The sequence below is a fragment of the Ambystoma mexicanum genome, chromosome 7p (assembly GCF_040938575.1).
Source record: "Ambystoma mexicanum isolate Mex_15411 chromosome 7p, UKY_AmexF1_1, whole genome shotgun sequence".
NCBI classification, from domain to species: domain Eukaryota; kingdom Metazoa; phylum Chordata; class Amphibia; order Caudata; family Ambystomatidae; genus Ambystoma; species Ambystoma mexicanum.
In genome coordinates, this window is record NC_090939.1 from 876,815,285 (window position 1) to 876,836,403 (window position 21,119).

The following is a 21,119-nucleotide window of genomic DNA, read 5'->3' on the forward strand; positions in this document are numbered from 1 at the left end:
CTTAATGCCTTCTCTCCTCTCTCGCTTATTCCTGACTGTCTATCCGTGATTCAGGATTGGTGCGCCTCCAACAATCTCTTCCTTAATGCAGTAAGACGGAGATCCTTTTCATCAGGACCCCTGCTCCAGCTTTCCCTCTCTCACTCTGGATGCCCTCCATTGGCCCTCTTCCTTTGCCTTCCTGTGAGGAAAAAAAACTTGGTGTCATCTTTGACTACACTCTCTCCTTCTCTCCACACATCACACACCTTTCCAAGAAGGCGCAGTACCAGCTGCACCTCCTAAGAGGTATTCTTCCTTTTCTCACTTTCCCCCAGAAGCTCATTGGCCCCATAGCCCAGGTTCTCTCTAGGTTTGACTATTGTAACAACCTCTTTCTCAATCTGCCTTCCTCTAATCCCCACCCTCTGCAACTAATCCAGAACAGGACTGCAAGATTTATCCATGGCCTCAAACCCATGTACCATATCTTGCCAGCCCTGAAATCTCTCCACTGGCTCCCTGTGGCTGCAAGGATCAGGTTCAAGAACCTCTGCACAGTTGACACATCTTTTTGGAGCCGGGGCCTGCACTACATCCAACACTCTATTCCTAAATAGAGAGACTAGTAGGTGCCTCCCTCGGGAACGGCCTCCCTGCCCCTCTCAAACTTGAGCCGTACCACCTAAAGTTCCTGAAGCAGCTGAAGACCTTCCTCTGCTTTCACTCTCTCCCTCCCCTGCTGACCTACCTGTCTGCTGCACCGACTGGGTGCTTGGAAACCCTCAGAGTCTCAATGGGTATCAGGCTCCTCTTTGACCAGTCTCCCCCGCATTGCCTCCAGGCCTGTCTCGCACTTGGGGCTGTAACTGTATCCTCTACAGTCCACCGCCTCCTTGCACTTAATCAGAGCCGCGCTGCCCTGGCTGCACATACTCTGAGCAATGCTGCCCTAATTGTACTTCCCTTTCCCTCCCCCTCGCACTTCCCCGTCCCCTCCGCCTGCACTTTGCGTACCGCTCTTGCATGATCCGAATGGCACAAGGTCTAATAAAATTGTTTGTCTTGTCCTCCCTCCATACCCTCCCTTATCTTGTGTGCCTAGAAACACATACGTACAGGCGCGTTATAAATGACTTGTATCATATCATACCTTTCTTACACCACTCACCATTTCGTACAAACATATGATCTGCACAGTTCTGACTATATATTATTATATCGTCAAGATAGGCTACACAGAAATGGAAAAAAGTTCCTAAAAGTTTATCCATTAGGTGTTGGAAAGTGGCTGAGGCCCCATCTAAGCCAAAAAGTAACACCTTACACTGAAGTAACTCCTGAGGGGTCGAAAAAGCTGTTTTTTCTCTGTCTGAGTGATTGAGAGGGACTTGCCAATAGCCTTCAGTGAGATATATCATGGAGATAAATTTGGCATGGCCAAGTATGTCAATGATGTCATCTATTCGGGGCACTGGATAGTTGATAAATTGCGAGATGAAATTCAGCTTCCAGAAGTTCATGCAAAATCTCCACAAATTATCTGTTTTTTCAACCAGGACTATTGGCAAAGACAAGGTGCTTTCTGAGGGTTCTAAAATGTCTTCCTGTATCATATTTTATCTCTTGTTCTGTTATTTCCTTTCTATACTCGTGAATCTGATGGGGCTTAAGATTTACAATTTTCACTTCAGGTGTTCTTATATTATGCAAACAGTTTGTAACCCTCTGCATTTGGTCCAGAAAGATATCTATGAATTGGGCTAAAAGGTCCCTGATGTCCACCCCTTGAGAGGGAGATAGTTCAGGAGATAACGAAATATTTTCTTGCCCTATATCCGTGAGCATAGTTGCTATAGTCACAGTAGAATCTTCGTGGGGGTCTCCCCCAACCCCTTCAAGACACTTGCATGATATATTTGCTTTTTCTGTTTCCTATCGGGCTGGGAAACTAAGTAGTCACAAAGGCCTTTTCTTTGCAGCATTTTGTACTGACAAAACCATTTGGACAACATTTTATTGTCTGTTGTCAGTAATAATACTGGTACCATTTGTCCTACTGTAGAGGAGTGGGAAACAGCCTTTTTTATCGTACTGGGTCTTTTGACACTCCAGGGCCTGTCCTAAATGTTTTTAGTCAATTTCCCGGACTGCGCTCATATGTTGTTTAGATTTTGAGCTGTCGGTGAAATGAGTACAATGGCCTCTTCCCTCTCCTCCCATGTCTCTCTCAGTATGTCGAGGACATCTTGGGGCTCTCTGCGTAAAGCAGTTCAAAGGGGGAGTACCCCAAAGAGGACTGAGTTGTCTTCCTCACAGCAAAAATGGCCCAAGGTATCATGGTGTCCCAATTCTTACCATCTGCTTCAACCAGTTTCCTTAAAATCCTTTTAAGCGTCTGATTAAAACGCTCAACAAGACCATCTGTCTGAGGGTGAAAGACTGAGGTCCTAAAGGTCTTTATAGGGAGGATTTCCTCCAACTCAGTCATGAGGCGGTACATAAAGATGGTCCCTTGATCAGTCAATATTTCCTTAGAAAATCCTACTCGGGAATTAAGGGAATGAGGTGCTTCAGGATCTGCTAACTGGTGTCATTTTTCATATGGAAAGGCTTTGGGATATCTAGTGGTGTAATCAACAATTACAAGAATGAATCGATTCCACAACTTAGATGATTGTAGGGGTCCCACGATATCCATTGCATTTCGCAAAAAGGGAATGATGATGATAGGTAGGGGCTGTAAAGGGGCTTGTCGAACTGGGGTAGATGCTGTTTTCTACAAAGATAGCATGTCAATCAAAGTTCTTAACGTCGGCATATACCCCAGGCCAAGAGAATTTCACCGTCACTTGACTGAGTGTTTCTGACTCCTTGATGTCTTGCGGTCAAGTGAGAGTGAATCTACTCCAAGACTACTCTTCTATGGCTTCTGGGGATTATAAATTGGAATTGGGGTTTTCATTCTGCAGTACTATCGCCCTTATGTGAAACACCAGAGTGCGTTTCACAACCTAGTATCTGGGGATCCCGTACTCAGGTGGCCAGGGAATGGCCATCGCTTTGGATCCTGATCCTGGGGCTGGACAAGCGAGGGAGGATCACCTGGGTAGGAGGTACTCGGAGTGGGGGAGAAGCACCTGATGGTGAGACATGGTATCCCCCTTTTTACCCAACCCATCTAACTCCTATCCCTACCTATTTTATGGGAAGCTACAGCTCCCATAATTCCTCCCCAATTCACACTGACAACACTACTGAGCCACACGCACATGCACAGAAAGAGTGAGCCTGTGTTTGAGAAGATGCAGCTCTTCTGGGGCTGATGCACACCAGGCTATCAAAGTTGGAAGGCCAAGCGGCTGATCGGCAGAACAAGAGAGAGCCGGATGAGAATTCCAAACTTTCAGGAAGCGTTCCAAGATTGAAACTGAGTGAGGAGAAAGAATATTACTTCAAAGTACTTCAAGGTGGCCTGCTACCCTCCCAGATGAATGACAGAATTGGGGAGGAGCAGAGGATGTATTTGTAACAGTCTTGACTGCTACGTGAAATGAGTAGAAGAAAGAAACCCCTCTAACATGACCAGTGAATTATCAAATGCAACAAAAGCCTAGTTTGTGTTAAGAGCAAAGGTGACTGTAACAAGAGTTGAAGGTTGCGTGTGTGCTGATCAAGCGCGTAGTGGAAAAGACAATTGCTGAAGTGTAATGAAAGTATACAAGGTAACAGAGTGGACTTGCAAGGCAAAATCACACATTCAAAAGTCTCTGTGAAATGTTTGAAGTTGTGATGAAGTGGGAAACGAGGGCAAGAAAGTAACCACGATCTGAAATGACAGTTGTAAAGTGAAAAGCGGAGATATGGACATTTAAAGGCATCCAGAGGGCAAAGTAAATAAATAATAATTCTAAGAAACTACAAGTACCAAGAAGCATTGGTGTTTTGCGAATTGATTAAGGTTTTCAAATTGGTTAAAGAGAGGTCTAAGTAGTCATGCAGAGGTATATGTAAAATCCTTGCAGTTTCAAAAGTCTTTGACAGTTAAAATTTGGATGAAACAAAACATGGGGAAGGGAACCACCAGAAAGAGGAAACAGAGGCTCGAGCCCGGCAGAGGAAAGCCTGTGTTGAACTGAGGTAAAGTGAAAGTCGAGTGTGACAAGAAACACAGGCTCGAGCTCGGCGGAGAGAAGCCTGTGCTGACTTGTGATATAGTAAAAGTCAAGAGTTGAACTGTGCATGCATTTACGGTTAGGCGGACGAAGCCTAAAGAATTCATGAAACTGTCAAAAGCTTGATGCCCAAACCTGAACTGTTGAATTGTACGCCAAAGTATGCCAGACTGATAGAGCTGTGCCAGCCACCTATACTTTTAAGAAACTCCCAAGACTGCATGCTTCTGAACGTGGGGAAGGGAGTTGTTACCAAAGCCATTGTGAAATTTCTTTTAAGACACAATTTTTCATTTTGATATCCCCTTTACTCACTTGTCATTTGAGAAGGAGGGCAAGATTCGTTTTTTTTAATATTGGCCTTTTTATTTTGACTAGACTGACTTGGACTTGTTTGTTATTTGTTTAATGGTTGAGCTTACTCCCATTCTAGAATTAGGACCAGTTAGGAATCCTCCCAAATTTACCAAATACAAAATAAAGGTTTTCAAAACTTGCACCTGTTGTGTCTGCAGTTGATACCATGCCTTCCTCACAGCTATATCATAGTTCCTTATTTAAATAAAAGAAAGGACCAACTTGTTTTCTACCTTCCGCCTCTGGAATGACCTCAGAAAAGGCCTCTGTTGATAAAGGGTTGTTTCTCTAGGCAAAAGCCAGGTCAGGAAGGAGTCCAATTTCCTAAGTTTCGGCGGAACTCCACTTTTATTAGGCTTACCTGCCTCACCAAATCTGTGCAAACCTTGATCAGTATCTTTTTGATCTTGTACCTCTTGAGGGATATCAGCAATGTATTCCCCTTTCTTCACCGTATATGGCTTGTTCCCTTGATTTAGCAAAACAACTTTCATATCATCCATATTGTCTGGATCGATGAATCCTGCCATTACCTCCAATTCCTGCTAATCCTGACTTTGAAGCAAGTCTAATGTATGCATCCAAGACCAACCCTGTAGGAGTTAGGCGTCTCTCGCCTGCAGGAATTATTATTTCCATGGTTCTTTGTAAGTCAAAGCCAATAGATTTGGCTGTGGCCAACATGTGTGCATGGGCTTTGAGGCTTTCATTTGGAAACTGTAGGGTCCCCCAACTTTTATCAGTTGGTCCTGATCCCACTCCTGATACTATATGTGGCGAATCAGAAGGAGGACAAGGACTCAGATCTGTCATTTTAAAACTTTCTTTATTAAACAAAAATGTAGAAACTCCTATCTTTTCCTATGCTATGGGTTTCCCTATCTAACACAAACTAACTAGGGTGCTCATCAGTCGCCTGTGAGTCCAAAATGAAGATCAGTTCTCTGTCCAAAACTAATCTAACCTTTCCCTGCCACTATCAAAACTAACTAAGGCACAGGAAAATGACTCCCTTCTCCTGTGGTATGCTTTCCAGCACGTTCCTTTTAGGAACTTAATCGTAGGTAGTTCTTGACAACTATGTTGATCAGTTCATATAGTTCATATATTGGAATCTTCACATTATCTACTGTGTCTTTGACATTTTGCTTTCCCCTTCCAATATTCTTCTTCTCTCTTGCCTTGTGTAGTATACTTGTCACTTTTTCTCTACTCGTTGTCCATTCTTTATCCTGTCTGGGCCAGTTAGAAATATTGTTAGAATGTTTCTCAATATTCTCCACCACTTGATAGTTACTGGGATGAGTATGTGGATTCCAGCAACAATTATTACTTACTTCACCTCTTGGTTTTTACTGGGACGAGTAAGATTGTTCCAGAAGTAATTCTCTCTTTTCTCCACCTATTGGGTTTTACTGGGACAAGTATGAATGTTCCAGTAATGATTCTTGTCTTTCTCTATCATTCCATGTTTACTAGGATGATTATCATTATCCCCATAATGATTATAAGTTTTCTCTGTGTTTCTGTCTTTACTGAGACGAGTATGCACGTTCTCACAAAGATTCTCACGCTTCTTCTGCAACTTTGATATAAGGCTCTCAGTGGGACGAGGATGGTGCTTTCGTTGGTTTATCTCGTTAACCCTCCCGGGTTTCCCGGGTTCCCCATTATCTTTTTCTTCCAGAGTCAGCGCTACTGGGCCTGCGTTCAGTGTGGGAACTTTTTTCGGTTTGTCAGGTTGTCTTCTTGCTCTCCGCTGTACTTCTATCCTTCATTACATCTGTTCTGTGTTGTGGTCGGGTAAGTGGTTTTGGAGTCATTGTTGAACTCCCCAGTCCACCGACTCTCAGTCATGCCAGCACCTCAGTCTCAACTCTATCTCTGAGGTTTCCTTTCCTCAGTTCCTCGCACTTCGGGTCTTCCCTATGCATTCATTCTATGCCAGCTTCCATCAGATCGTGGGAACTATGTCTCCCTGTCTCCTTCAGCTCTCCTCACACAGCTGACTTGAAACTCCCAGCATTCTCTCCCATTCATGACTCCTCCTCTGTGATTTATGACGTGTTGCTGGGTCTTCCCAGTGGAGTGTCAAAGTCCTTCTTCTCTGTTGTTTGAGTACTCTGTATTAATTGTATGATCTTCTTCTTCTCAGAATTAAACCAATACTTCTTTTCATTTTGGCTTAGACTTTCTGTATGACAATAACAAACATCAGCTTGTTCTTCTGAGCTCCTTTGGGTAGGAGGTATTAGTGATGGATAATAGATGAGTGATTTGGGGAGTTCCTCATTGGAACGGGAGTCCTTGTCTCAAAGGGGGAGTCTGTCCCGGTGAGGTCCCGCTTGCCTCTACCCTTAGGGAGGGTATCGTTTAGAGGGCTTGCCTCCGTAGCCCAACAGGGAAAGGTTCCCACTTGGGGATAAGTAAATGAATCCCGCGATTTGTCACATCTTATTGTTGAATAAATGTCAAACTAAAGCACATGTGTTTTTGTGTTGGAGTAATGGAGTGTTGAGGATTTGTGAGAGGTGAGCAGGGTTTCTTCCTTTGGGAAATGTATGTAGAGAAACATAAGGACTTCACAACAGTTAAGGCTGGGGTAAAGTCAGTGTTATGCTAGGCAGAGAGGCATGACCCACAAAAGAGTCCTCCCAAAATAACCTCATGTTGTGAAATCTCTCTAGTTTCCCTGTCGATCAGTCTGTATGAGTCAGTTTGGATTAGAAGATGTGGAGCATCTGTATGGGATATAGTGTGAGATAGTTATGCTCTGCTGCTAAATTTGGCAAGAGAAGAAGTCAGCAGAGATTGACTTGAATGTGTGGAAATTTGAAGACTACCCAACTAGCTCTATAGAGTTAGGAAAAATTCAGTAAAATGTTGAGTGGTTCAAGAGTGTTTTGCATTTTGCCACCCATAGAGGTCTCTTAGAAGAACATAGTTGCTGCTCTCATCATTATACTATGGGCCTGTATGCCTTAATGGGAAAGGTGTGAGAGATTAGTGCATTCTTCAGTGTGAAAAGAGAAATAACGAGAGCCCTGTATCTGCTGGTGTTGTGGGGTTGATGTGTTGAAGAGTGAGATACATAGAAGAAGCCGAAGGGCTTTGCATCCTCTAATGTGGTGTGAAGGAGGAGAGTCTTCCAAGATTATCAACAAATACAACTCTGACGTTATTAAGATCATCTCATATATTGTACGCCTGATGGATCTTCAGGCCTCCATGATGGATCTTCAGGCCTCCAGCAATCAACTTCCTTAGGTAGTTAACTAGCTCTGATGAAGTATATGCATTTGTGCTGGCCTTCACTTCTGACCTTTCCATGCTTTCAGCTACATGATTTGATAGACCCGCAAGATCTTCAGGAGGTTGCCCTGTTGTACATAATAATTCAAGTTACTGAAGACTCCTGTGATCCTGTTAGGTCTGTACTATTCTGTCAGGATCTTGTTCTTGGGTGCAGGGGGGAGCAAAAGAATGTGGTCCTCCACATTTTTCCTAACTCTCCTGTGAGTGTTTGTGGAATAAGTCTTGCACCAATTGGGGTTTATTTTATCCAGTCTCTTCTTGGTTCTTCAACCCTTCCTTCAACATGTCGAAGGCATCTCTGGGCTCCCACCCATAAACCAATTTAAAGGGGGAGACACTTGTTGAGGCTTTCAATGTCTTCCTTATGATAAACAATGCCATGGAAGTAGGTAATTCCAGTCATTGGTGTCCTCCTCAACTAACTTCCACAGGACGTTTTTCAGGGTCTGATTAAACGTCTCAACCAAGCCATCCATGTTTGACTTGTACATTTAGTTAAAGAGGGTCTGTGGGAGGTCTTTTGTGGTTTGAGTAAACATTTCAACCAGGCCATCTGTTTGGGGACTTTAGATAAAGCTATAGAGGGACTGAAAGAGTCATGAGTTGGGCTTTCTCTGGGGGTAGAAATACATTTTTATACCACAACATTCAGCATTCTGACCAGCTGCAGGGGTATATAAGGTAATCTGATTAATTAAAATTGTGTACAGCATGCATGTGACACCTGGTATGCCTACTCGCATGTACAGATTGTGTGAGGCAAGCATAGTATCAAGAGAGACACAGACTCAAAGGTAACAGTCTCTAAAACCTTTACCTAATAATGTTCTGGGGTTGGTGTAATACCTAACTGCCCCTAACTGTAAAGGAATTGTTCCCTCAACTGATGTTTCTAAGGGCCGTCGATGTCTGAAGGCCCAAAACCAAAATCCGTCTTTGTCTAAACGTATACTGGCCCTCACTGTTTGACCAAATGTGATAAGAAGTCTTCTTAAAGAAAAATAGTGGTTCAATGGAAAATGTAAACCACGGCTGGTTTCAAGTAGACTTACCAATAGGTGTAGATCTGCCAGTGCAAAATAGTTCAGCTGAAAGGGTAGCCCTTGGAACCTTGCACGTGGGGCTCTTGCAGTAAGTCAATAAGGTTCACAATGTCTCCCTTCCCTAAGCTCGGACTCCTCTGGTTCCAAACAATAATACACAGTTCTTATCAGGCCTCTGAAGGTTCCCTTCCCCAAGTCTAGGCTTCTCTTTTCAAAGTTCAACAATGTCTCTTGCACAGTTCTTGTTAGGCCTCTCAGGGTTCCGTTCCCCAAGTGTAGACCCCTTTTGTCCTCAAACAAACAAAGTTCACCTTGTCAGGATGTACCTTTTCCTGTACCGTTCTTACATTGTGGTAGTATCAGAGACTTTAGAAAACGCTGGGCTCCTTACTCCTCCCAGGCGCAACCACTCTGACCCCTAACCCTTTTCCTTATTCTCTGTACCTTTCCTCTGGCACCTTTTTGCTTCTGTGCCTCCTTTACTCTGTTCTTTTCCACTTCACCGTGCCTCCCGCACGGCTTCTTTTATATTATGCACACTTGCACCCCCTTTTCATTTTGCCATGCCTCTTGCACACTCCTCTTGTCTTTATCGTGCTCCTGGCACACTGTTTCTTTGGTTTTGCACCCTTGCACCCTCCTTTCTCTTTGTCGTGCCGCTTGCACTTTCCCTTTTCAACCTTGGGTCGCTCGTACCCTCGTTTCCTGCTTTCGAGTTGCTTGCACCCTCTCTTTGCTTTCTCTCGCTTTTACTTTTACAGTGTGTCGGGTCACTCGCACCCTCTTTCCTGTTTTCGGTCGCTTGCAACCTCTCTTTTTCCTTACATTCTTTAAGGTTCTCTTTCCTCTTATCTCTCTTTACTTTCACATTGCTAGCACATCTTTCTTCATGCTTTATCTCTTGCTTTCCGCTCTCTTTACTTTCTCTCTTGCTTTCTGATTTTTTTTTTACCATTGTGCCCCTTGTAAATCTTTTCTGTGTCCACTCCCGCTCCAGCCACACACACGCTCCCGAGTTTCTCTCTTCACGTTCACTGGCGCTGGGGAGCGGTCTCCTCAGGATACACTGGGTTGAGGTCAGTGTATCACCACTTGCCCCTCAGACATCCTTGGGACTGGCACACGTCCCAAGGGAACGAGCATCTCCCGGACTCGGGAAGCAGGTCACAGTCTGCCTCACTCCAGCTCTCTGGTGGCACGGCTCTTTAGCCAGGCTGCAGCTCATCAAACACACTGGGCCAGCATCTCGGCACACCTCTCCCCATCCGGACTCTCCAGGCTTATCTACCTGCCACTTCCCACACTTTGGCTCCTCTGGTCCAGCCAGCATTCCCAGCTTGCTCATACTCTTTGGCAGCACCACACCTTTTATTCTGGTGTAAAGAGTCAATTGGAGTCAGGTGTCCACAGTTGGAGTAAAGTGCCTGACCTTGCCCAACTCTTTTAGTGGGACAATTCAAAGGTGTTACATGGTAGGCCTCCCTTTGTATTGCTTTGTTGTTTCTATGGGTAATACTCATTGCACCCGATCGACTCTTCTTCGTCCCAGTACTTATTGGGAATGGGGAGATGGGGTGTGATTGGAAATACTCCATTAAGACTGAGGGAGAGTGGGTTGGTGTATAATCAGGAAAGCGGGAATACCATGCCTCGGCCTTGGGTATTCTCCTCCAAATCCCCCAGGGCCCTCCACTTAGGTGAACCTCCCTCGCTTGCCCACCCCCAGGGATGGGATCCAAAAGCGATGGCCCTTCCCTGGCCACCTGAATGGAAGATCTCAGTGGAGTAGGGGGGAGAATACCCTCAGGTTTCTCACAATTGGCAACAGCCAGTTTAGAACAGGAGGGTTTTATAGATAGTAACATACATGTACCTGTAGTGAATGCATACGCTTAGTATCATTACTATAGCACCAGCACATGGCCTCAAGTAGTTATGCATTGGATGCACACACATATACACCTTTCTAAAGCACTTAGAAAAAGCTAGTTTATTGAAAATATTATTTATATACAAATACTATGTTCTGATTTATGGTGAAAGGCCTAACAAATCATGAAAAGGCCATCATTTAACTTTCAACAATGTAATGCCCCAACATGTTGTTTTGCAATCCGCAGGAAAAACCCTGTTTGGAAAAAAATCTTCCTTCTCCAATGAAGCAATTAGGCCAAGCAAATGGAACATAGACAAGGATCCAGTTTGATGGGAACCCAATTATATATGGCTGTTTGTAATGAATAAGGTAACCAAACAGCCAAACAAGACACTGAAACAGCGTCAGTGTCCAGAGACCTAATGTAAGACTCAGCAAATTGCACTTGAGATTACATTTAATTGGCCCTTAAAAAGATGAGTTAATGTAAGGCTCAGCAATTCGCACTTGAGATTACATTTTAATTAGCCTCAAAAACAGCATAGAGGGGGGGGAGCGGGAGGGACATAAGATTAAACTTGATGGTGCAGCCTCGGAACAACCAAAGAAGGGGACCGAGCTGACGCACCACAGGCAGAGCAGAGAGATAAGATGGTCGGAGAATAGTTGAAACACCCATGACAAGATGCCAGCTGCTTGCAACTGAAGACACGGGTATGACCAGTCATTGTCATAATCAAATCAAGCTAAGCCAAAACAGAAGAAAAATTCTGTAGAAACACACACGTGCTATTCAAATTGAATTCATAATTTATAATATTCAAAAAGATACAAGAAATGATTTAATGTAATGTAACTGTCATTTGTATAGCGCCTTTCACCGTTGGTATAGTCTCAAAACGCTGTAGGTTGAACGACCTGAGGGTACAGCGGTCCAGGTATGGGAAATTCGTCAGGAACCTATAGAATGCATGTGTGCATTTCAGCCAATATGAAGGTAGGGTAGGGGTGGCCAAGTTTCTGCTAGTGACCCATGTCGACCAGTCATGTGGATGGGCGTAGAGAGGCAAAAAAGGAGAGTATGCGAGAGCAGGAGAAACATTGTGTGCAGCTAGACCAGATTTATATCGTGGGGGATAGCTGCATTTTGATGGCAGAGATGTTGTGCAATGTGTCTTAGAGTGGTACATGCAGTGGAAGGGTGCTGAGGAGAAACATAATGTGTGCAGCTAGACCACATTTTGTCCTGGGCGATAGCTGCATTCTAGTGGCAGAGATGTTGTGTAATGTGTCTTAGAGTGGTACATGTAGTGGAAGAGTGCTAGGAGGTAGTCTGGAGAGTGAGTGAGAGCGGGGAGAGTCATTATGTGTGCAGCTAGGCCAAGTTCTTATTGTGGGGGATAGCTGAATTCTCATGTGTCGATGAGGAGTACATGTAGTGGGTGGGTGCTGCGAGGTAGTGTGGAAAGTGTGCAAGAGCAGGAGAGTCATAATGCGTGCAGCTCGGCCGAATTTTGTCATGGGGGATGGCTGCATTCTAGTGGCAGAGGTGTTGTGAACTGCGCCTTAGAGAACATGTAGTGGATGGGTGATGAGAGGTAGTCTGGAGAGTATGCAAGAGCAGGGGAACAATATCTGTGCAGTTAGACCACATTTTTATCAAATGGGTGTGCTGCATTCTAATGGCAGAGGTGTTGTGCAGTGTGTCTTAGAGTAGTACATGCAGTGGATGTGTGCTGACAGGTAGTCTGGAGAGAGCTGGAGAGTCATGATGTGCACAGCTAGGCCACATTTCTATCGTGGGGGATGGCAGCATTCTAATGGCAGAGGTGTTGTGCCACGTGTTGTGCCACGTATCTTAGTACATAATGACATAAGCGTGCTGGTGGGGGGCCGTGCCTTCGGCTAGTATCCATAGGAATGGTGTGTGATGCATAGCTGTGTACCCTGGCTGGCTCTTGGCTGCGTAGATTTAGGATAAGCATTTTGATAATTCCTAGTGAAATACAAGGAAATCATTTTGAGAATTACTTGTGAGATACAAGGAAGTATTTGGAAAACTATTTTTTTGATTAAACAGTACACCAAGCATGGAGAAAGAAGGAGCAATTTAAGCATGTTAGTTTGGAGCCCCGAAACCTATATAATAGGCACAGAAAGAGAGGCCTACATTTAATTTTTGATTGGGACCAATACACTAAGCTTGATTCAGGTTAAAATTACCTGTTCAGTCTGGAGACAATACATGATAGCACACTTTTGTGCAGACCTACATTTTTAAGTACATCACGTACAAACAGAAAGACATGTTTTAAGAGAGTAAAATACAATTGCAACCATTGTATAGTATTTTATTGTAAAGAATGGATTAATTAATCGTGGATATAGTTTGTTAATGAAGGGGCACCAGATTGAATGTGTTTTGTTTTAATTGAGATCGCTAAAAGTACATGGAGAATGTTTATTTTTTAATAGATACCTTTCAACCCTTTAAGTGCTAAGGGCGTTCATGTATATCTGGTATACCCATAAAAAATCATTGAAGACTCTACCCACTCCCGCAGTTAAGTGGTTAAATATACCACATTCTTATTCTTGCAAATCATTAAAAATAAAGACCAGTGTCTGAGCTCAAATGGATATAGTTGCTGTCAATAAAATGCAAATGTTAATATCCTGAGATAGGCCATTTCCACCCACCAATAGAAGGGAAGCCTGCATGAAGCGTTCTACAAGATGAATAGGAAGTAGAGACACAACATATTCAGAGAAACATGTCAGTCTTTGTTTTGGTTAAGGATTATCATTTACAAATGAAGAAACACCAGAGGCCATTAGTGGTCCCTCTTTTTTTTTTAAATCTCAATGTGACAGTAATATCAAACGTTCTGATAACGGGTGATCACATTTTATAGCTTAAAAAATGCTGTTTCGGACTGAAATGCACATCCATTTACCCAAAGAGTATTTAAATGGTAATATCATACCTTTGGGTCTTCAGGTAAAAAATTAATCCCATCTGTTCCTTGACTTTCTGGAGTACAAAATATCGTTTTCCATAGTAGCAACTAAATGTAGATGAGATTGACTGATTTTAACCATAACAACTGTTCAAACGCTGAGCAAGAAAATTGCAGAAGAAATATAAGTTCATGAAAATAATTTCCTACAAGATAGGACAGTTTACAGAGCTAAAGAAAAACGTGAAGTCAAAAAATGACGTTAAAAAAAGAAGAGTTTATCAAACTTATGAATAATAAGAAAATGAAGAACATATAAAGTATTCTAAAGTTAAAGGATACTGTCATCCCCTGCACACTATCTAGCTTGTGACAGTCACATTTTAGGAAAGCCAATTAGGCTTAGATTAATATTCAAAATAAACATAGGTAAATTAAAATTTGAGAACATTAATTGATGACAAAAAATGAAGAACAATTATTTTGGTTTAATTTTACAAATGAAAATACATTGTCTAATAATTAGAGATCCATTGTTCAATTTAGTGTAATCTCGAGGTTCATGGCTCAATGCATTTCGGGAAACAATCCTTTCATCATTAGCATAATGTTAAAAATCTATTTACATGAACAATTAAAGAAAAAGGGATTTTTTTTAGTGTTCTAATAAAAGTATAAAGAACATTTAGTTAGGGTTAGTCTGTGAGCAATAATGATGAAAGGTACCTTAAAAATGAAAACATTGCATAATTTGATTGTGAAAGAGAAACTCTATTTCAGTTCTATTTATGGAAAAGAATTGAGGGAGCAACATGTTACCTGTGAGGTCTAAATACATCTTATATGTGCTCAAAGAGCATTGAGGAATAGTCGTAAAAGGGTATCTGCCAAATGTGATGGCGGTCCACCAAGGAATATAAATTGATGTTTTCAATAAAGTATCACATTCTGATAACATAGAAAAATAGATACAGCACAGTGTAATGGATACATTATAACTTTGTAATTATATGGTACCGGGTCACAATCCATAAAAGCGTATCTTCTTTTTCTACGAATGTGTTCTCGGCAGTATTGTATGTTGGTTATAATAGTCTTCTTTAAACACAAATTATTTAGTTTAGGTTTATAGATCTTAATTGAAATGTAATAGGATATACATCCTAAGACTCTTGATCAAAGATGCTTACCAATTGTTATTGCTTGTTGAATAGTCCAAGAGACCGGGGAAAAAGTCAAATAGGCAAGTCGATGATTTGTGGCACTAAAATGGCTGCATATTTGTTGTGGTGATGATTGCTATACACCTTTATTTAACAAATAATTCAATCTTTCTGTTTTTAACTGTAATGGGGGTTCCCTACCTAAACAAAAGAAACGTGGGTGCTCATCAGGAAGTCAGTGAAAGTGCAAGTCAAAACACACCATCTCAGTCAAAAAGGCTTCTACGCTATCCCTGTCACTACTACAACACATAATATAAAGTTACGTCTCTGCTAGTGATCTAGGAGAATCACTCCCTTCTCCTGGATGTAAATTGTCCCAAAATGCCCAGGTTGCTCAATGTAAAAGTTCCATAAAAGATCAGAGCTTTTTTTGTAATCCAAAAACAAAACACTTCCATTGGATCCTTGTGGGGCTACGAAAATGACTTGTGTCTCCTAGCTGGTTTCACTAAATGTGTCTCGTAGTCCTCAGTAATACTTATAATTCCTTTACAGAGGTTGTCACAGACTCGATTTTCTTTATATTCTTTAGTTTGCCCCCACTGGGACAATGAAGATGCTCACTGAGTCCCTCTCGTCTCTCCAGCTCCACCCTCTTGTGGAACTGGACAGAGAATTGTGGTTTAAAAGTGGTTCACTACCTTCTTGGCTTATTTGGATTTTACAGTCTCCAGTATTCTCGGTTTTCCCAGATATTACCAGCTTTAAAAGAAAGAGGCCTGATTCTCAGCTCTTCAAAGAGAAGGCAATTACAAGGACAAAGGCAACAGTTGTCTTCCTATTTCAAAAAGGGAGTATTGATGCTGTGGATTGAAAGGACTGAACTCTTGGCAGGATCTGTTTGGGAAATGCGCAGAGAGAGACGGATTACAGGCTGTTGGGACGTGAGAGAAGATCGGATCAACAATTACCAACAACTATTATATGCAGCACTGTCCCGCAAAAACAGAATCTATACCTCGAGTGAGAAAGAGATATATTAACCAGATTGCCCCAATATACTGGTTCATTGAATACTCCATGACAGACTCCTGAAGTTAAAAACCCATAAACGAAACTAGAGGAATACAAGTCAAGCATCAGAAATCTGGAATTGAGACGCCAGTAGAAGAAGTCAAGAGACGCCTCACTCTGTTACAGAAAATGGAGACCAAGACATAAATAATGATCTTGGCCCTCATTAGGACACCGGCGAAAACCATGGTGCTATTAGCACCATGGTCAATGCCGGAATCCGCCATGGTGGAATGGGGAATTACCACCCCATTCCAAGGTTGGCGGGGCAGTAATTCCCCATGCCACCATGGCCCTTCCCCATTCCCATTTTTGCTCCATAGGGCTTAATGAAAATGGGGAAGGCGGTAAGTACGATACCGCAAATTGCGGTACCGTACTTACCTCGAGAGTCCCTTTGCGGGCCCCTACTTTAACGGCTGGTCTAGACCAGCCGTTAAGGTCGGTTCCCGCAAAGGGACCTCGTAGTAAGGCGTTAAGGGTTTAATGGCAACGACATCTTTTACGGCGCCGCTAACCCCTTAACGACAGAGTCCTAATGAGGGCTCTTGTCTTTTTTAAATATGGTTGAGACTTGACAAATGGTGTCTATGTCAGAGTCCTTAAGAAAGTGGTTAATTAGATGTATCCCGTTGAAACCGGTTGACTAGAAAAAGTTCAGGGTGATGACCTGACCTCCGGGACTTGCTGATGAAGTAGCACGCTCGGGTCAATAGCATCATTTTTAATGATCAGATTGACTTAGTAATATATGAGTGTGAATACATATACTCACAGAACATATAAAAAAGACGCAAAATACATCAATCTGTTTTTTGAACTATGGTTATTCAAAATTGATAAGTCACACATTGAGGAAGCAAGAATAAAAAAGCAATGGACGACTTCCAAAAAAGTGTGCACCATTTTAGATACCAGGGAAGTAGTGAGAGAGTATAGGTCTAGTGTCTTATCTATCCCCTGGCCAAGACAGGCGTTACACCAGCACTTACTAGGGAACTAGCATCCTACTGAGGGATAGTTAGTCTTTGGTTGAAGGGATATTTAGCCAGTAATAGGTGATTTTAGATGCAGAAATTGTGGTTAATAAATTGTTCTGTCTGTTTTGTGTAAAAAAGGATCTGGTGTCGACCAATCAAAAGTTTGGAATAGCCTGTTGACAGACGGTGATTGGTTTTTGCTTGGAAGACCAGCCCTAGATGATTCTGGGGTGTGTGCAGGAGTGCTTCTACTTTGCACATGTTTTGGAATGTTAAGTCTTTATCAACGATTATCCTCCTGACACCTCTAATCTCACTAATGATCCTCTGGAAAACCCCTGGAAGGGCTTCAGTTGTTTTGGCTGAGTTCTAGAAGATAAACCCTTGAATAACATTTTGGGTGGACCACTGAGTTGAGTGTTACCTCTCTTAACCGGGCTTTATACCTGTTTGCTTAGTTAACAGTTGTTCATATTCTCTTGTTGCTTGTTTTCTAAGGCTCTCTTAGCTTTCCCTCAGCTCCCTCCCGGCATTTAAACAACTTCCATTACCTGCTCTTGGTGTGTGGAGGCTACTTGGGATCTTGTGCCAATCAATGGTGTTTCTTCTCTCATTGAATGCTTGCTTCCTTGGCCCTGTACTGCTGGTTTTTCCGATGCTGCTAATGGAGTCAACCATCCCTTTCGTATGGGCTCTTCAGCCCTTGTACAATGCTTTCCGGCCATCTTATAAAAAACATATGTTTGCTTCACTGGGGGGTATGCCGATTCCCCTCTTTCTCTGTCTTATTCTTGCCCACCAGCCACCAGGTGTCACCTGTATAACATTTGCCGTACTGCCTCTGTGTGGGATGCCTTTTCCACTCTCCTCTTCTGCTTTCACCACTGCCAACATTTTGTCGGCCTGCAGGACGTTCTTGTGCACTCGGTTAAACCACACCCTCCTCGTCTCTCCTTTAAGCCTCTCGATTCTTCCTTCAGCTTCTACCTTTGCCTTGACCTCAAACTTGATCCTAACTGAGCCTTCCTCTCTGTTTCTCTCTATCTAAATCTCTCTTCTGCCATTGCCTCTTTCTGGCATCTTGATATAGCAAGGTCCGCCCCAACATAACGTCAGTTACATTGACAACTTGTTTCATTTTAATAACCCATACTTTTTATAAGTATCTGGCACCTCAATGGGTTCACCAATGGCACCATTTTCTGGCAATATCTTTATGTATTATTTGAAAAGTGCCTTCATGTTGAATCATGACTGTCGTCATCTTGTCTTATTGCGCAACTTGCTTGCCTCTCGCTGTCTTACCTGCCTACTCTAGTGTCCTTCTCTAGTACCTCCCCCTCTCCCTTCCACCTCTATCCTCCCCCACCTACACAATGGTGCTCTCTGTCTCTCCTATCTTCTCTAGCTGCTTCTCTATTGACTATCCTGCTCTCCTCACTAAATCTGGTAGGATCAATTTCCTTTCTTCTCCTGCTGTCCCCTCTTCCCTCTCCCCGGCGACCTTGCCTCCCCCTTCCGCCTCTTCCTTGGCTACCTTGCCTTCTCCTTCCCTTTCTGCCCCCTCATGGGCTCCTTCTACACCTCCGAAGGGCGTACCTCTGACCTGTATCCCTCCGCGAAAGTCCTTCAAGGATGGCAACCTTCTTCATATTGCCACACTAAACTCTCGCTCTGCTGTCAAACACTCCTCTGATATCTGCCACCTTCTGGAAGAACTTGACCTCGATGTCCTCGGTCTCACCGAGACATGGTTCACGCCAGCTCTGTCATTAGCTTTGACACGCTCCTACCTGACGGCTACAAGATCCTCTCCGCGCCCAGGCCCAACCGCTCTGGAGGGGGTGTAGCCCTGATCTTCTCTGAGTGGATTCCCACCTCTGTCACTCCTACGCAGTCCTACTCCTCCTTTGAATGCCTCGTCTGCAGGTTCTCTCTCTCTCTCCTAGCCATTCCCTTACTGTGGCTACTATCTATCGGCCACATGGTCAATTCTCCTCCTTCCTCTCTGAGTGGGCGGACCTTTCCTCCTCACTCCTGGCCTCAACCACTCAACTGCTCCTTCTTGGAGACTTCAACATCCACCTGGATGCCTCCTGTCCTGCCTCTGGACTCTTTCATGACCTCTGTGACTCTCTCTCACTGTCTCCTCTCCTCCCACCTCACCCTCCTTAACCCTCAGGCCAAGCCACCTCCATCACTGCCACCCACCTTCTCGGTCACCCGACCCATGAAGTGCGTGTCAGATGAGGCTTTTGCTGCCACCTTCTCACCACCTCCTCCCCCCTGGCTGACTCTCACCCTGAGACAGCCCTCTCCATGCTCCACTCTTCTATATCTGATACTCTCAATATCCTTGCCCCTGTCATGAGAATCCGCCTGAAGCCCAAAGCCAAGTGTAACTCCTGGTATGACTCAGACCTTGTCACCCTAAAACGTAAGTGTAGGGCTGCCGAGAGGAAATGGCGTGCTTCAAGTTCATCTTCTGACAAACTGGCCTGCCGCCTGCTGCAAAGGCAATACCGGCTCTCTGTCCTCACTAAGAAGAGAGCTCATATCCAAGCCTGTGTCTCTGCGGCATCTAACAACACGGCTGAACTCTTGAAAATCTGCAAGGAACTGTCCAATCCTGCCGTAGTCTCTACCTCTCCTGTCCCTTCCCGGGGCCCTCTGCACAGCACTGGCTTCTCACTTCATCTCTAGGACTCAGGACATCCTGTCCTCACTCTCCTCCTATCCCCCCCTCTCGCTACTCCGTGCTCTTCCTCTGGCCCTTCAGCAGCCACCTCTCCTCCCTCCTTCTCTGCCTTTCCCCTCTTCTCCGCAGACAAGGTTTCTAGAGAAGTCCGATCTATGAAAGTCTCTTCGAAACAGGTTCACCCCTGTTCCTCCAAAACTATCAAGGACCACATCGACTCCCTGGCTCCTACCGTGGCTGATTTCTGCAATCACTCCTTTGCCACTGTAGTCTTCCAATCCCCCCTGAAGCACTCCCTTGTGGACCCTCTTCTTAAGAAACCCTCTGCCGACCCCTCGTGCCCAGCTAACTATCGCCCAATCTCCATCACTCCCTTCCTGGGCAAGCTCCTGGAGAAACTGGCCATCTCCCAGCTTAATCGCCACTCTCAATCTGTTGATTGTCTTCATGACCATCAGTCTGGCTTCAGAGCTGCCAGAAGCACGGAAACTGCTCTCCTGAACATCCGTGAAGACCTGCTCTCCAACCTTGATGCTAACACCCCCTGCGTCCTCATCCTGCTTGATCTCTCTTCTGCCTTTGATACTGTCAACCATGCCATCCTGCTACACCGTCTCCGTGATAACCTGGGTATCACTGGTTAGCCTCTGATGTGGCTGGCTTCCTTCCTCTCTGACCGACCCTCCCAGCTCCAACTTGGGTCCTTCATCTCTGCTATCTTTTTCTCTACTTGTGGTGTCCCCCAGGGGTCTAACCTCTCTCCCTGGCTGTTCAACCAGTACCTGGCATTCCTTGACCACCGCATCGCCACTCTCTGACCCAACTTTCAGTGCTATGAGGATAACACCCAGCTCATTTTCAGACTACCCTCGGCCTCCTCCTCTCCTTCCCTCATCTCAGACTGTCTGTCTGCTATCCAGCAGTGGTGTGCCGCAATGACCTCTGCCTTAATGCCAGTAAGACTGAGATTCTCCTCATTGGCACACCTGCTCCCTCATTTCCTGTAGCTCTCTGGCCAGTCTCTCTTGGCCCTCTTCCTGCTCCCACCTGCAAGGCTAAAAACCTCAGGTTAATCTTCGACTCCACACTCTCCTTCTCCCCTCACATCCCTGACATCTCTAAGAAGTCACACTACCGGCTGCACCTCCTCAGAGGTATTCTTCCTTTCCTCTCCTTCCCGCAGAAGCTCACTGTCTCCAGAGCTCAGGTTCTCTCTAGGCTGGACTATTGCAACAGCCTCTTTCTAAATCTTCCTGCTTCTACTCTCCACCCTCTGCAACTTATCCAGAACAGGACTGCGAAACTTGTCCTTGGCCTCAAGCCCAGGGATCGTATCTCTCCAGGACTGAAATCTCTGCACTGGCTCCCAGTGTCTGCAAGGATTAAGTTCAAAACCCTCTGCATCATCCACAAGGCCGCCTGGGGCCTGGGGCCTCGATACCTTCAACTCTCTCTCCCTAAATATCTTCCTTCTCGAGCTCTCCGCTCATACGCCT